The sequence below is a fragment of the Zingiber officinale genome, chromosome 7B (assembly GCF_018446385.1).
Source record: "Zingiber officinale cultivar Zhangliang chromosome 7B, Zo_v1.1, whole genome shotgun sequence".
Classification (NCBI taxonomy): Eukaryota; Viridiplantae; Streptophyta; class Magnoliopsida; order Zingiberales; family Zingiberaceae; genus Zingiber; species Zingiber officinale.
Window position 1 is genome coordinate 66,670,701 of NC_055999.1, and position 16,679 is coordinate 66,687,379.

Below are 16,679 nucleotides of genomic sequence, written 5' to 3' on the forward strand. Positions count from 1 at the left end.
TGTTGTTGATGTTTTTCCCCACTTGTAAGTCAATTTAAACTTGATTCCATATTCATGTATATTCGGCCAAGATAGAGTTGAGAGCCTAGAAGGGCTTTAAACCTAAAAATTTAAGCATGCTATGATTCTTATAAGACAAGATATGAAGCTAATGTGACATGCCATGATCTTAGGTTAAGTTGAACAATATTTCTTATATATGATGGTTCGGCCATTTCAAGACTTGAACCCTAGGAAGGTTTAAATCAAGTCTAAGATACTTATGCTCTACTTGATGAAGAGATATGAAATAAATTAATGTTCACATGTTGCTTGAAACTTGAATTCTTGTTCTTTAGTATTCGGCCACAATTGTTTTTAAGACCTAGGATACTTAAATTTCTAAACTAAGTGGTCCATGTTAATCTTTGAAATGAATGCTAGGAAAGTTCTTATGGTCTTCATGCTAATATGCCACTAGGAACTTAATACCCATGCTTACAAGATTCGGCCTCATTAGATTAAAAGGCTTGAGAAGCTTGGAACTTAGACTAAATGTACATATGGTGATTCTCATGATATGTATTGATATGTTAGTATAAAGTTTAACCTTTTCATGTTGCTTGTAACCTAGAAACATGTTGCTAGGGTTTCGTCCATGTTAGGGTTGAAGGCTTAGAAAACTTGGAACCTAAATCAAATATGTTCAAGTGGTTTCTTATGGAATATGATATGAAAATTGTTAAGGTTGTTTATGCTTATATGTTGTTAATAACCCAAAAGGAGGCTTAATAAGTTTCGGCCAGGTTATGAAAAGGGACCTAGAAAGCTTGGAACCTATACCTAACATGCTTAAGATGCCTCTTATGTCATAAGAAATGATAGATGTTTAGGGCTCACATGTTCTTTTGTTGCTTGATAACCTAAACCACCTCTATATGTTTCGGCCACCACTTGTCACTAGGGATAGAGACCTAATTTTGTGTTCTTCCATGAACTTCACATGCAATGCTTTATGTTATGTGGAGAGTAGGACATGCTGTGAGGTTCATTTATATATGTTAGGTCCTATTCATGATATGCTGTGTGCTAAGTTTCATGATATGCTATGTGCTTATTTTTATGATATGTTGTGTGCTAAATTTCATGAAATGCTATGTGCTCGAGTCTATGATATGTTGTGTGCTAAATTTCATGATATGCTATGTGCTCAAGTTCATGATATGCTGTGTGATTAAACTCATGATATGCTAAGTACTCAAACTCATGATATGATATGTGCCTAAACTCATGATATGCTATGTGCTCAAGTTCATGATATGTTGTGTGCTTAAGATCATGAAAGGTTGTATGCTTAATTATGCATGTGTTCATGATATGCTGTGTGCTCAAAATCATGATATGGTGTGTGCTCAATTATACATGCTTTAAGCTATGCCTAAAAGAGTTGCTTCCCTATAAGTGGGATCAAGAGCACTCTTCATGACATGAATATGATATGGGTGATATGGATTATGTAAATATGACATGCTATTTTACTTTTAAGGCTTGTACCAAGGGTGGGCTCCATAAGCGCCCCGGGGTCGATGGACTAAGAAACGGGCCTCGTTAGGGATGGGCTCCTAAGTGCCCCTAGGTCGATGGACTAAGAAACGGGCCTAGTATATGCCTTGTAGGGTTCAAGACTTGTTACCTTGGACCTACTAGGACGCGTGCATGTATGTACGTGGTACAAGTCGGGATCCCCTTATGTTGAGATTATGTTTAAGTATCTATGCTATACGTTTTAAAAAGTCATGATGCATGTTTTAAAAGTTCACCTTGCATATGCTTTATGAATATGTCATGATATATATGATGATCATGTTATGATATGCCATGCTACCTTGTGTTTATGCCATGATATCTATGATTGTGCTCATGATATATATGATGATCATGTTATGATATGCCATGCTACCTTGTGTTTATACCATGATTATGCCATGATATCTATGATTGTGCTCATGATATATATGATGATCATGTATGATATGCTATGATACTTTAAGCTTTGATATATGCTTTGTGATTGTTGACATGATATACGGATTTTGTGAGTAGGAAAGGAACTTACTGAGCCATGAGTGCTTACAGCTTACTTTCTTGTACCACAGATAAGGGCAAAGGTTGGATGGACTAGGGGAGCAGCAGGAGGGGCTAGCAGGATGTGTGTGGTAGTGACTGGCTAAAGAAGAAAAGACCTGCATTCATTATATATGAGTTATGCTTGTTTGATATTTTTATGATTGTAACTCCATGACATTTATCATGTTAGTTTTGAAATAATGTAAGGTATGACATATGGATTCTATGTTTCAAAAATTTACAAGTAAGACTTCCGCTGTAATAAGTTAATAAGTTGTTAAGTAGGGTAGAATAACCCCCGTGGCCTTAGCAGGAGGGGCGGGGCGTTACATAAAGAACACAATAGGTTATTTAAGGAAAGGTTCGACACTTGTACAAAAAAAATTTTACAGTGGAACCGGTACGTTTTCCTAGGATTAACCAACACAAGTGCCTCGCCATGTTTGACCTGGGAGCCGATTTCTGAAATAAATATTTAATTAAATTTGTAACATAGGTGGATTTGGATCTATAATGCTAAGTATCGTTTATGATCCAAGTCTAAACCTCTAAGAACAGATAAGTTAAATTTGGAATCAATAATGTTAAGTTCCGTTTGCGATTTTGAATTTAATTTCTAAAGAACACATGGTAGCTAGGAAAATGTTTAGACCTTGTACAAAATTTTTGTACAGGGAACCAGTAGGTATTCCAAGTAGCAACCAACAATTGGTATCAGAGCTAAGGTTTGCCTCTGTGTGTTTGATTTTCAGTTTAATTATGCACATGTCATACATAATTTAGGCAGGATAATAGTAGGATATGCTAACTCTATGGTTGCAGGCTCCAACTATTATGGCTTATGGTTATTGTGTGTGATTGGACCCTTAGACATGTCAAGGGCATTTTATTATGTGTGCATGATTGTATTTAACTAATACAGCAGGAGTTGTATTAGCCCTGGGATTTTACATTTATGTTCGATCTAGACTTGATGTACATTCCCTTGTGGAATATAAGATCGATGTATGTAAAAAAAAAAAATTCTGTCGCGGATCGTATCCTTGCGAGGCATGGTGCTATTGAAGGACTAGAGGCGCAGCAGAAAAGGAAGCTCGATGGACCCGACGGCATGAACCCTAGGGCTGGCAGCACACGAAGGACAGTGATGGAAAAGGCCAAAACAATTGGAAAATTAATTTCCATATTTATTGCTTTTATTTACTGTGATGTGTGTGATGTGTGCTTGCTAGGTTAAAATTCTTCACCTTAAATAACTAAGTGGGAGAGGGATTTTTAAATAAATTCCAAGGTCTCCATTACTGGTTTGTAAGTGATGCAAACAAACTTGCGCGTTGGTTTTGAGTGCCTTCCTCCTTATCAGATGAGTTTGTTTGCAGATCACTAGATCAAACTTCCATTTGGATGATTATAGGAAATTAATTAGGAGCGCGTGATCTTTCCCATCGGAAGGGGCACAATCTTATTTTATGGACTAAGTGTAACACTCATAGAGTACTTAGCAAGATTTTAGATATTGTTTTTCATCATAAATAAAAAAAAAATAGGCCTTATGTGTAAATTTGTAAAAAAATAATAAAATAAAATAGAACCAAAAAGAGATGACCAGGGTTTGAACCTTGGATCTCTTACTAGATATATGTATGTGTTAACCAATAGACCAAGAGAAGTTATTGATAAAGAGAGAGGTGACAATATAGTTAAGAGTAAGAAAAGAGCTTTTTCATTGAGAAGGAGAAGTTAGAGTTGCCCTCTTCCTCTCAAAAGAAAAGAGGATTCTTGCTTCCTCTTTTCATTAAGGAGAAGTAAAAGAAAGGAGAAGGAAAAGTACATTTTCCCTTCCTCCTCTCATGATGAATAAAAGGGGAAATTAAAGAAGGAAATTCAGTTTCTCCTCTTCCTCCTTCCCCCTCCTCCTCACCGTGACCAAGAGTCTCTCCTCACCTCTCCTTGCCGAAATCCAAAAACAAAAACAAAGGAGGACTCCTCTCTAGGAAGGCTCCACAAGCAAGATTTTCTCCCTAAGTAAATCAAACAAGGATGTAAGTATTCCCTCACTTGTGGTACAAGTCGCTTACGATATTTTCGAAAGATTTGAACACTTGAAAATTAAAAAAAAAAAAAAAGAGAGAGAAGAAACCATGCTCATGGATCTTATTATGTTAGGATATGAATTTAGTTAAAGATTTATGTTGGATGTTGTTTAAGCTTGATCTTCTTCTTAATATGTTTATTGACCTTCTTCTTAATAAGGTTCGGCCATGATGAAATTTTAGGGTTCATGAAGCTCCAAACCTAATTTAGTATGCTCATAGACTTCTTTATGATATGTTATGGAATTAGCTAAGTATTCATGTTTATATGTTGCTTAGAAGTTCATTTCTTGCTTGAGGAAGTTTCGGCCATGATGGGGTTTTTAGGGTTCATGAAGCTCCAAACCTAATTTAGTATGCTCATAGACTTCTTTATGATATGTTATGGAATTAGCTAAGTATTCATGTGCATATGTTGCTTAGAAGTTTATTTCTTGGTTTATGAAGTTTCGGTCATGATAGAGTTTTAGGGTTCATAAAGCTCAAAACCTAATTTAGTATGCTCATAGACTTCTTTATGATATGTTATGGAATTAGCTAGGTATCCATGTTTATATGTTGCTTAGAAGTTTATTTCTTGCTTGATGAAGTTTCGGCCATGATGAGGTTTTAGGGTTCATGAAGCTCAAAACCTAAATTAGTATGCTCATAGACTTCTTTATGATATGTTATGAAATTAGCTAGGTATTCATGTTCATATGTTGCTTAGAAGTTTACTTCTTGTTGTATGATGTTTCGGCCATGATGGAGTTTTAGGGTTTCATGAAACTCAAAACCTAATTTAATATGCTCATAGACTCCTTTATGATATGTTATGAAATTAGCTAGGTATCCATGTTTATATGTTGCTTAGAAGTTTATTTCTTGCTTGATGAAGTTTCGGCCATGATGAGGTTTTAGGGTTCATGAAGCTCAAAACCTAAATTAGTATGCTCATAGACTTCTTATGATATGTTATGAAATTGGCTAGGTATTCATGTTGTATGTTGCTTAGAAGTTATTTCCCTTCTTATGAACTCTCGGCCATAACTATAATCTAGGGTTCAAGAAAGTTTAAACTTAACTTAGCAAGCTCATGGATTCCCTTATGATATGATATGAAGGTAGCTTGGTATTCTCTATGCTTATGTAGAACTTAGTTTCATGTTTTTAAAGGTTCGGCCACAATTAAGTTAAAAGGCCTAGGAAGCTTGGAACCTACTACTTATGCTCATGATATTCTTTATAGTTTATGACATGAATTTGATATAAGGTTCACATGCTGATATGTCATTGTAACCTAAAACCAAGCATGGTGACTCTCGGCCACCATATGAAACTAGGGTTAGAGACCCAATTATGACCTTGCTAGGTGTCTCACATATTAGAATACGAACTAGGAGATGCTAGTAAATGTTTTCCATGTATGATTATGGTTGCCTACGATGATTTAGATACTTAATTAAGGATGCTCATGAATTATGCATGATGATGACTCTTATTATATGTTTTATGCTTAAGTATGCATGCTTTATGACAAGACAAGTAACATGTCTATTTATGTATGTTTAAGAATTATGCATGAAATGATACTTATGATGACAATGTATCCAAGCATGTATGATTTCAAATATGTGGCATGTTCATTTATGTAAGCTCATGAACCAAGCATGATAATGGTTTTATATGATGGCTATGTGCCCAAGAATGTATGCCTTATGATATGATAAGAAAATGGCAAAGAGTTGCTTCCCTTAAGTTGGGATTAAGAGCACTCTTCATGTTAAGACAAGAATATGACATCTATGATGATATGATATGACAAGTTATGATGATATGATATGCATGACATGTACTTTACTTTGTATTGCTCGTACCAAGGGTGGGCTCCATAAGTGCCCCTAGACCGACGGACTATGAACGGGTCTAGTAAAAAGGGATGGGCTCCTTAGTACGCCCCTAGACCGACGAACTATGAACGGGTCTAGTAAAAAGGGATGGGCTCCTTAGTACGCCCCTAGGCCGACGGACTATGAACGGGTCTAGATCCCTAGTAGGTTCGGGGCTAGCTACCCTGTCCTAGGGATTGCGCGCATTTATGTATGTATGTGGTACAAGCCGGGCCCTTATGATGATGATATTATGTTTAAGTATTAAAAGATATGTTTAAAGACATCTTGCACTCGACATGGCATATGTTTTAAAAAGGACATTTTGCATAATGCACCCATTCACATATGGCATGTTTCTTTTATGATTCATATGACATGATGATATGTTATGTTTCTTATGATTCCCCTCACATGATCCCTTTATTTATGATATGTTAGAATCATGGTTTATAATGATATGTTATGATAAGGAACTATGCTCACATTACATATTGTTAGATGATTATGTCTTCATTGATGATATGCTTATATAATTATGCTTTGAGATACGGTTTTTGTGAGTAGGAAAGGATCTTACTGAGCCTGTGTGCTCATAGCTTACTTACTTGTACCACAGATAAAGGCAAGGGATGGATAACTTAAGGGAGCTGCAGGAGAGGCAAGGAGGTGTGTGTGGCAGTGGCTCGGCTAAGACAAATAAGACCTGCTATGATATTTTGTTAAGTTTGACATGAACCATTTGTATTTATGTTACATTCCAGTATAACTTCATGACATTTCCGCTGCTTTATGTTACTAGAAAGAAATTTTAAATATGCATGTATCCTGGAATAGTTAAGTAAGTAGCAGGGAGGGCGGGCGTTACACTAAGTATCAAGAAATGGTATACACTTAGGAACACTTAATAGTATCCTCCCCATCAGAGTCACTGCTATTATTTGTGTGACCGAAGGAAAATCAACTATTAATTTATCATAAAAATAGGTTAACAAGATAATAAAATTAAAACCCCATCTTACAAATGTTGAGATTTTGTATACATCCACACTATCGTGGCATACAAAATTCACGGTGTTTGAGGTAATTTTATTTGTCAGGTTGACAAGATAATAAAATTAATGGGTAAACCCCCTCTTACAAATGTTTGGATTTGTATACGTCCACACTATTGTGGCATACAAAATTCATGGTGTTTGAGGTAATTTTATTTGTCATAAAGATAGGTTGACAAGGTTATTAATGGGTAAAACCCTCCTCTTACAAATGTTTGAATTTTTATACGTTCACACTATCGTGGCATACAAAATTCACGGTGTTTGAGGTGTTGGTGAATTTAAATGATATTGTTTGAGGAATCAATATTATTTTAAATTCTAAAGTCTTGACCAAATGTTTTGTGATTCTTAGGTTTTCAATCCCCTAGCTGTTATACTATAGATTAGACTTAGTTGTCAAAATTATAATAATTGGAAACAAAACTTGGACATTAAGGTGGACTATCCTCTTAGAACAAAGAACAATATAGGTGTATTTTATTCATTAGTTGTTGAAACAGGTTTAGTGGTATTATCTACCGGTACTTGGTGTGTAGATACATGAGCCACTGATCATGTCTGCAATTCATTGCAGGGTTCCAGGAAATCCGACAACTATATGAAAGGGAAAACACTATCTACATGACAACTACTGCAAAAGTAGCAGCTGTTGCAGTGGGAGATGTTTATCCTCTGATAGGAATAAAATATAGATTTTGAGAAATTGTCTTTACATACCAAATTTAGAAAGAATTTGATTTCGGTTTCTAAACTATCAAAGAACTTGATATTCTGTCTCTTTTGATAACAAAGCTGTTATCAAGAATAATAGGGAAGTTATCTTTTCTGGTACGTTAGTTGACAATTTATAATCCAATAACTCCCACGATGCAACAAATGAAAATTAATAACACATCTTCTAACTTTAATAAGAGAAAGCAACCTTCGGAAATAAACCAATCATATCTTTGGCATCTAAGGTTAGGTCATATTAACTTGAGTAGGATTCAAAGGATAATAGCCGATGAACTTTTGGGTTCATTGGTGGTGGAAAACTTTCCAACCTGTGAGTCTTACTTAGAAGGAAAAATAACCAAGATGCCTTTTAAGTCTAAGGGGTATAGAGCCAAAGAAGTGTTGGAATTGGTTCATTCTGATTTGTGTGGACCTATGACTATCCATGCAAGAGGTGGTTTCGAATATTTCATCTCTTTTATAGACGACTATTCGAGATACGGGTATATTTACTTGATGCCCACAAGTCTAAGTGCTTTGATAAGTTCAAAGAGTACAAGGCTGATGTGGAGAAACGTCAAGGTAAAAGTATTAAGACACTACGATAAGATCATAGTGGCGAGTACCTCTTAGGAGAGTTTAGGAGTCACTTATCAGAAGTCGGGATTCAATCCCAACTGACTGCACCTGGTACACCCCAACAGAATTGTATAGTAGAACAAAGGAATATGACTCTTATGGAAATAGTTAGATCAATGATGAGTTATTAAGAATTACTAAATTCGTTTTGAGAATATACTCTGAAAACAAAAGTGAAGATATACCTTCTAAAGTCAGAACTCTTTACTCCCATAGAATTGTAGAATAGGCATAAGCCTAGTCTGAAGCATATTCAGATTTGGGGTAGTCCAGCACATGTGCTAAAGCAAAACACCGATAAGTTGGACAAGAGTTCACTTGTTTGTGGGTTATCCTAGAGAAATGAAAGGAGGTTTATAGTTCTAAAAATCAGAAGGTCATTGTAAGCACCAATGCCCGATTTTTAGAAGAGGACTATGTAATAAACCACAAGCCCATAAGTAAATTTGTTCTTAAGGAAATAATAAAGGACACGTCTAATCTAGTACCAACTGTACAAGATGAAATATCACAAGAAACTACAACACATATCACAAATGATACACAATTGCACAAAGTGTCTCATCGTAGTGGGAGGGTTGTTAGGCAACCTGAAAGATTCATGTTTTGGGAGAGTCTTTGGACTTGATCCCTGGTGAACATGAACCTGATCCCCGGACATATGATGAAGCACTTCAAGATAAAGATGCAGCATCTTGGCAAAGAGCAATGAATACTGAAATAGAATCTATGTATGCTAATAGAGTCTGGGAGCTTATAAACCACCAAATGGTGTAAAAGTCATTGGGTGAAAATAAGTCTACAATAGAAAAAGAGGGGCAGACGGGAGGGTGGAAACATTCAAAGTAAGGCTTGTTGAAAAAGGGAAACTTTTTACCAGTAGTCATGCTTAAGTCTATCTGGATTCTTTTATCTATTGTTGCTCATATGGATTATGAGATTTGGCAAGTGGATGTCAAGACAGCTTTCCTTAATGGAAGTCTTGAAGAAAGCAACCAGTGGAGTTCATTACAAAGGGAAAAGAGCATCTAGTATGTAAGCTCAATCGGTCTATTTATGGACTGAAACAAAGCTTCAAGGTCTTGGAACATCCGGTTTAATGAAGTAATCCAGACCTATGGATTTATTCAGTGTTCGGATAAGTCTTGCGTATACAAGAAGTGTGATGAAAACGTGGTGGTATTTCTTGTACTATACGTAGATGACATTTTTAATAGTTGGAAACAATATCAAAGTGTTGTCGGAAGTAAGGGTATGGTTGTCCAAGTAAATCAATATGAAGGACTTGGGAGAATGCGCACATATTCTTGGGATCAAAGGGATCACAAGAAAAGAATGTTGTGCTTATCCCGATCTTCATACTATCCTAGCTTGTTTTAGCATGCAAGTCTCCAAGAAAGGCTTTCTACTTTTCAGGCATGGAGTAGTTTTATCAAAAGAGATGTCTCCGAAGACATCAAAGAAGATAGAGGACATAAAGGCAGTTCCTTATGTTTCAGATAATGGAAGCCTAATGTATGCTATGTTCGGATATCTATTTTACCATGGGCAAGGTTTGCAGATATCAAAGTAATCCATGACAGGGACATTGGACTGCCGTAAAGCATATAAGGACTTGAGATTATATGCTAGTTTACCAAGCAGATGATTTGATTCCTGTGGATTACATGGATTCTGACTTTCTATCAGATAAGGATAATAGTAAGTTGACCTCGGGGTTTTGTGTTTACTTTAGAAGGTGAAGTCATAACTATGGAAGAGTGTTAAGCATAGGTGCTTTTTTGGACTCCACCATAGAAGCTGAGTATGTGGCAGCCTCTGAGGCAGCCATAGAAGTTATAGGGCTCAGAAACTTCATGATGGACTTAGACATGATTTTTTGTTTGCCCAAAATTATTACAATTTATTGTAACAATAGTGGTGCAGTAGCAAACTCAAAGAAACCATAAGTCCATAAGGCAAGTAAACATAATAGAGCACAAGTACCACCAATACGAGATATCATATAACAAGGAGAAGTTGTTACCGCCTAGATTGCATCAGGTGATAACCTGGGAGATCTTTTCACTAAGGCCTTTAAGGTAAGAGCTTTTGATGGGCATGTTGAAGGATTGGGAATCAAATGTATAGTAGGGTATATGGCAGCATAGTCTTTTAGTATAAGTGGGAGATTGTTGGAATGTATACTAAAAGCCTAGCTTTTTGTATAAACATTTACTTAGAAATAAGAATCAACTCGGTCAAATATCTATATTTATAAGCTAAGTGTAGTTGTTCAATTAATTTATATTGTAGATAACATGGTGTGTGTTGTCACACACAGAAGATCATGTTATCAGTTCCTTATAAATTATAAACAGTAGCTCACGACTAAGATGGATAGGAACAAACCATTGGAATAGTCATAGTGTAATTAGGTATTAGTTTATCTTGACTGATAAATTAAACTAGTACACTTTGAGTGTATTGAGCTAGACCATTTAAGGTAAGTTCTTTTTATCTTGACTAAATAAAAGAACAACATCTTTGTTATTATGGAAGTGTGTGCTCTTAATCATGATATAATAACAAGCACATATACTTAATATTCATATCTTTGATTTATCAAAGGGTGTGATTTAGTTCAATAAATAAATAGGCCCGATAAGTTGGGAAATGGTATTATTTATATAGTGTGTTGTTGATTATAGAATGAAACCGTATCCTAGTAATCTAGGTTGACAATGTCCCCAAGAGGAGCTCATAAGGATTGTCATGTTAAACCCTACAAGTGGATTTAGTCCGACATGACAAAAAGGTTGAGTGGTACTACTCTTGGACTAAGATATTAATTAAAGAGAGTTGTCGGTAACTCATTTAATTAGTGGGCATTCAACATCTTAAACACAGGGAGATTAACACACTCATGATAAGAAGGAGCCCATATAGTAATATGGGATTGGTGCAGTAGTTCAATAATAACTCTTTAGTGGAATGAGTTATTATTGATGAACTCGAGTTGGGTTTCGGGGAAAACACGGGAAGCTCAAGTTCATCGGAGACCAAAACCAATTCCTCCTCTCGATCCCTATCGTAGCCTCTTAATTATAAAGTATTATACCCACTTATACCCACTTTCTTACCCACCTTAAGGTGGCCAGCAGCCTAGCTTGGAGTCCAAGCTAGGCCGGCCAAACCAAGGTGAATTGGATCCAAGGTGTGGTCGGCCTAGCTTGAACCCAAGCTTGGTGTGGCCGACCACAATAAAATAAAAGGATTTTATTTTTTAAAATCTTCTCTTATGTGGAAGTCATGGTTTTAAAAGAAAGTTTTAAAAATTATAAATCTTTCCTTTTATAGCTTTCTACAAAGGATTAAGAGAAATGTTTGATATCTTTCCTTATTTGTAGTTAAAAGGAAGATTTTAATTTTTAGAAAACTTTCCATTTTGTAATCATCCTCATGGTTTTAAAAGAGAGTTTTAAAATTATAAATCTTTCCTTTTATAGCTTTCTATAAAAGATTAAGTGGAAGGTTTGATATCTTTCCTTATTTGTAGTTAAAAGGAAGATTTTAATTTTTGATAAAACTTTCCTTTTTGTAACCATCCTCTTGATTTTAAAAGTGAGTTTTAAAATTTAAATCTTTCCTTTTATAGTTTACAAAAGATTAAGAGAAAAGATTTGATATCTTTCCTTATTTGTAGATTGGAAGAAAGATTTTAATTTTAAGAAAACTTTCCTTTTTGGAAATCATCAACATGTTTTAATAGAGAGATTTTAATTTATAAAAGTTTCCTTTTATAACCAACTATGAAGGGAATTTTTAAAAGAGAAATTTTTATTTTAAAAATTTCTGGAAACAAATTAGGAAGTTTTAATTTTGTGATTGAAACTTTCCTTATTTGGAGGGAAGAAGGTGGCCGGCCATTAAGAGTTTAAAAAGGAAATTTTAAATAAATTTTTCCTTCTTAAACATTGGCAAAGAATATAAGATACTTTTATTTATTAAACCTTCGTTATTTGCCAAGGCCAAGGAATATAAAAGAGAGGGTAGAGGTGTCTCATCTAAGACAACAATTCCTCTCTTCTATTCCTTGGTGGTGTAGTCAGCCCTTCTCTTCCTTCTCTTCTCCTATTCTTTTTCCTTTGTGGCCGGCGGCATCTTCATCTCAAGGAGCTTGGTGGTGGCAGGATTTTGCTAGAGGAAGAAGAAGAGATAGGACGCTTTGTTTCGTTGCATCCCTTGGAGCTTGGTTGGTGGCCTAAAGTTCTTCATCTCTTGGTGATTAGGAGTGGCCGAAACTTGCTTGGAGAAGAAGGAAGCTTGGGTGGATTCTCGTCTCGGTAGATCGTTGGCCACACGATGTATGAGATAAGAAGAGGAATACGATAGAAGATTGTGAGGTCTATAAGCTACAAAAGGTATAACTAGTTATTAGTTTCCGCATCATAACTAGTTCATCCTTTTTGTTTAGATCTTGAAATACTAAACACAAGAGGCTAGTGATTCTAGGTTTCGGATTTGTGATTCGAATTTGTGTTTCTTTTGTTTTTTCGATCTTGTGATTCGATTGTTCTTTTTGGTTAAACCTAGTGTTACTATAAGGAGATTAAATATTGAATTTCGTTAAGAGGCTTTGTCGAGACAGTGGTGGATGTTCCCATACCCAAGAAGGTCAAGTGCCTCGCCATGTTTGACCTGGGAGCCGATTTTTGAAATAAATATTTAATTGAATTTGTTGTTGGATCGTGATCGTTCGATAGAGGGGGGACTGAATATTGATTTAAAAAACGTCGAAAAGAGTTAAGCGCAGTGGAAAATATAAGCGAAAAGAAACAAGGCTAACACAGATTCGTTTTTACTTAGTTCGGAGCCTGTGTCGACTCCTACTCCAAGGCTCGTACTCGTTGAGTACTTTCGTTGAGAAATTCACTAGCAATTCAAATATTGAATACAAATTGAGTACACGAATGCCAATAAAAATAATAATACCGACAAAAGGAAAAGAAAACAGTGCGTAATCAGAGTAGTTTCGTAGCGTCGCAAGAGCACAAGAGAGCAGTCTGAGAGTTCTGAGTTGTATCTTAAAGCTCCACCCTTGACTCTTCTTTTATAGGATGCTCGGGGCGCCCGGATCCCTTCCGGGCTCCCTGGTGTGACATAGCAGGCCCAACCAGCGAGCTCCATGTGTCGACGATGCGTTGGGGATAAAACTTGCCTCCGAACGCCCGGATCCCCTCCGGGTGCCCGGACCACTTTTCTCCAGAAACTCCTTCTCCTGCAAGACAAGGTTAGTCCGAGGCAATGTATATCCTACAAAACAAATTGTTAGCACAGCTTATAATTTGAAAAAGAGAGTATTAATTAGATTCCGTCTCTCCGAGACTGGAATCTAGTCAAGATCTCGACTTAGAGTCCCAAAATGGTTCTAAGTCGGATCGGCGCCTAAGTTCCCTTCCCGGGAACGCGTCCTCACAGTCACTCCCCTCCAGTGACTTACCTTTACTTACTTCCCAGACATCCGGTCAGCCCTTCGACTCGTCTGAACTTCGTGCCAGCTATCCGGTCAGCCCGTCGACCTAGCTGGACTTCGTGCCAAGTGTCTAGTCAGCCCGTCGACCCGCTTGGACTTCGTGCCAACTATTCGGTTGGCCCGTCGACCTAGCTGGGCTTCGTGCCAGACATCCGGTCAGCTCGTTGACCTGTCTGGACTTCGCTTGCACACTCGGTCAGAGTGTTAGATCAACAACAAAACTAACTTAACATATTTTGTCATTCATCAAAACCTGAGTTAGACCGTTAGTGCTAATCACATCAACAATCTCCCCCTTTTTGATGGAATGACAACCTGGTTAAGTTAGTGAAAAAATATGCAAGTAAAAACAAGCATTTATAGGGTTTTTTTTAAGTTAGATTTTAAATTTGATATTTTGTTGCACTAACTTAACCACCTATCCCTCCCCCTTTGGCATTCATCAAACATGAACATAGATTAAAAATGCAAAAATAAAAGAATACAGTCAATGTAAACATTGCACGAAATAAGGTCAAGTTGACTTGGGGGAGCTTAGATTTTAAAACATAGTCAATTTAACATTTATTTCTTAACTTTTGTAAAATGACTAAGTTTTGAAATATAGCTAATTTTTGCAATATAAAAGCTAATTTTTCAAGTATAAGTTTAAAGTTAACCAAGTTTTAAAATTTCAAACTTTCAAAACATAAGTGTATAAGTTCCAAATTTCAAGATCAAGTTTTAAACTTTTAAAATAAGTTTCAACGTTGAAATACTTTTCAAACATAAGTTTTCAAAACTAAGTTTGAAAAATCTACTTTTCAAAACTAATTAAAATTTATTTTTCAAATCTAAGTTTGTAAAAGATTCTATTTTCAAAACCTTAGTTTATAAAATTCAATTTAAAAGCTTAGTTTTATAAAAGCTAGTTTTCAAAAAAAATAGATTTTATCAAATTAGATTTCCAAAGATCATATTTTAAAAAAAAATTAAGAAAAGACATTACTTTTAAGGCGGAGAAAATAATTTTGGTACTAAGTATGAAAATAAGTTGATTTAATCCACCCCCTGAACCTGACATTTAAAACAACTGTCTAACCAATTAGGTACTTACTAACTATCAGAAAATAGTAGCTTTCACATGGTTAGTCAAGTTAAGTGCATTGTAATCAGTTAATGTTTGACTAAACTGAATAACTTAACTTAATCAATGTCTGTTTTGTATTTAACGCCCAGACTTATATCGATGCAATGACATAAACATCTTAAGTCCAAGCAACTGGCCTATGCATCTCACTCCTTTCTATGTTTGTCAATCACAAGCAAGATAGACCTAGGGTGTTGGTGAGATGCTCAAATACTAGCCCTAGGGGAACATGATTTCTAGGGAATTTTTCTAGTCTAAGGCTAAAACTGTTTTGAAGTTTTAAAAATCGGAAATTTTGAAAACATAAAAGTATTTTACCTTAGAATTTGAAAATAAAACTTTTTGAAAACAGTTTTAAAATTCCTAATCTATTAGGCACATCTCTAACTTCCAAAGTTACTGTATACTTAAGTGGATGTAGTTTAGAATGTCATAACTCAATATGAAAGTTAAGGTACAATAGTCATGATAAAATGTACATAGTGGTAGGGATGTCTGTCAGGATGAGGAGGAGGGGTATGATCCGGGCGGTCTAGCTCCAAGGGAACGGAACATCTCAATCAACTCAGCGTAACGTGTCCGGGCATCCTCTCGGGAACTGAATACGTCTCGTCTCAGGTCCGAAACCTCCTACTGAAGACTCATCATGGATAGCTCGAGTCCAGTAATTCGATCGCCTAGGGTGAGATGTGCAAGACGGGGTGCTCGGTCTGGAGGTGGAGCTGGTGTCGGAGCTGGAGCGTCGTCACCGAATAGCGCAACCATAAACTCATCATGCTCTGCTGCCTCCTGGGCATCTGCGTCTGGCCGGTGCTGTGGCCCCCTCCGCCAAGACATGACGTCGTCATCCTCATCTACGTGGACACCCGCTAATGAGAAACTCCTAGATCCTACAACGTCGAATTCGGTCATGGCCCGAACATTACCTCGGGTGACATTAATCTGGTGGTGAGCAAAATATGTCGTCAAAATATGACAATATGGCATGTGAACTCAGTGCTGGTGACATATCCGGTGCGTAGATAATGATCTGAAATATATGTAGACTAATATCTATATCTAATTTATGGGAAAGCGCGTACAAAAGGAAGGAGTGGAATGGACGCATCATCACTATGTCCCTAGTGGATAATGGTAAAATGCAGTAAACTAAGACCCTATAGAGTGCATAATCATGAACTCCAAGGTCAATTGACCTAAACATAGTAACGGTGGGTACACGCTCTCCTCTGAAAAAATACGAATAAATCGTATCCAGGGTGATGTGAGTAGGGATCACCATATGGTAGATCCCTAGGGGTAACACCGAAAACGACACGTAGATGGTCGTAGTCCTAAAAAGTCCTAGATCATGGTAGGAGATAATGTCATATCTATATCGGCCACCCTAGTAACATAAGTGAGATCATCTACCCTAACTGTTATTATAGAATTCAGCACATAAATCTATGTTTAATGAATTGGTACAATAAACAAGGTTCCGTAAGTTATAGTGGCTAATAACCTCTATAACTAGAACACAAGAACGTAAGAAGAACGCCTATCTAGACACTTAGT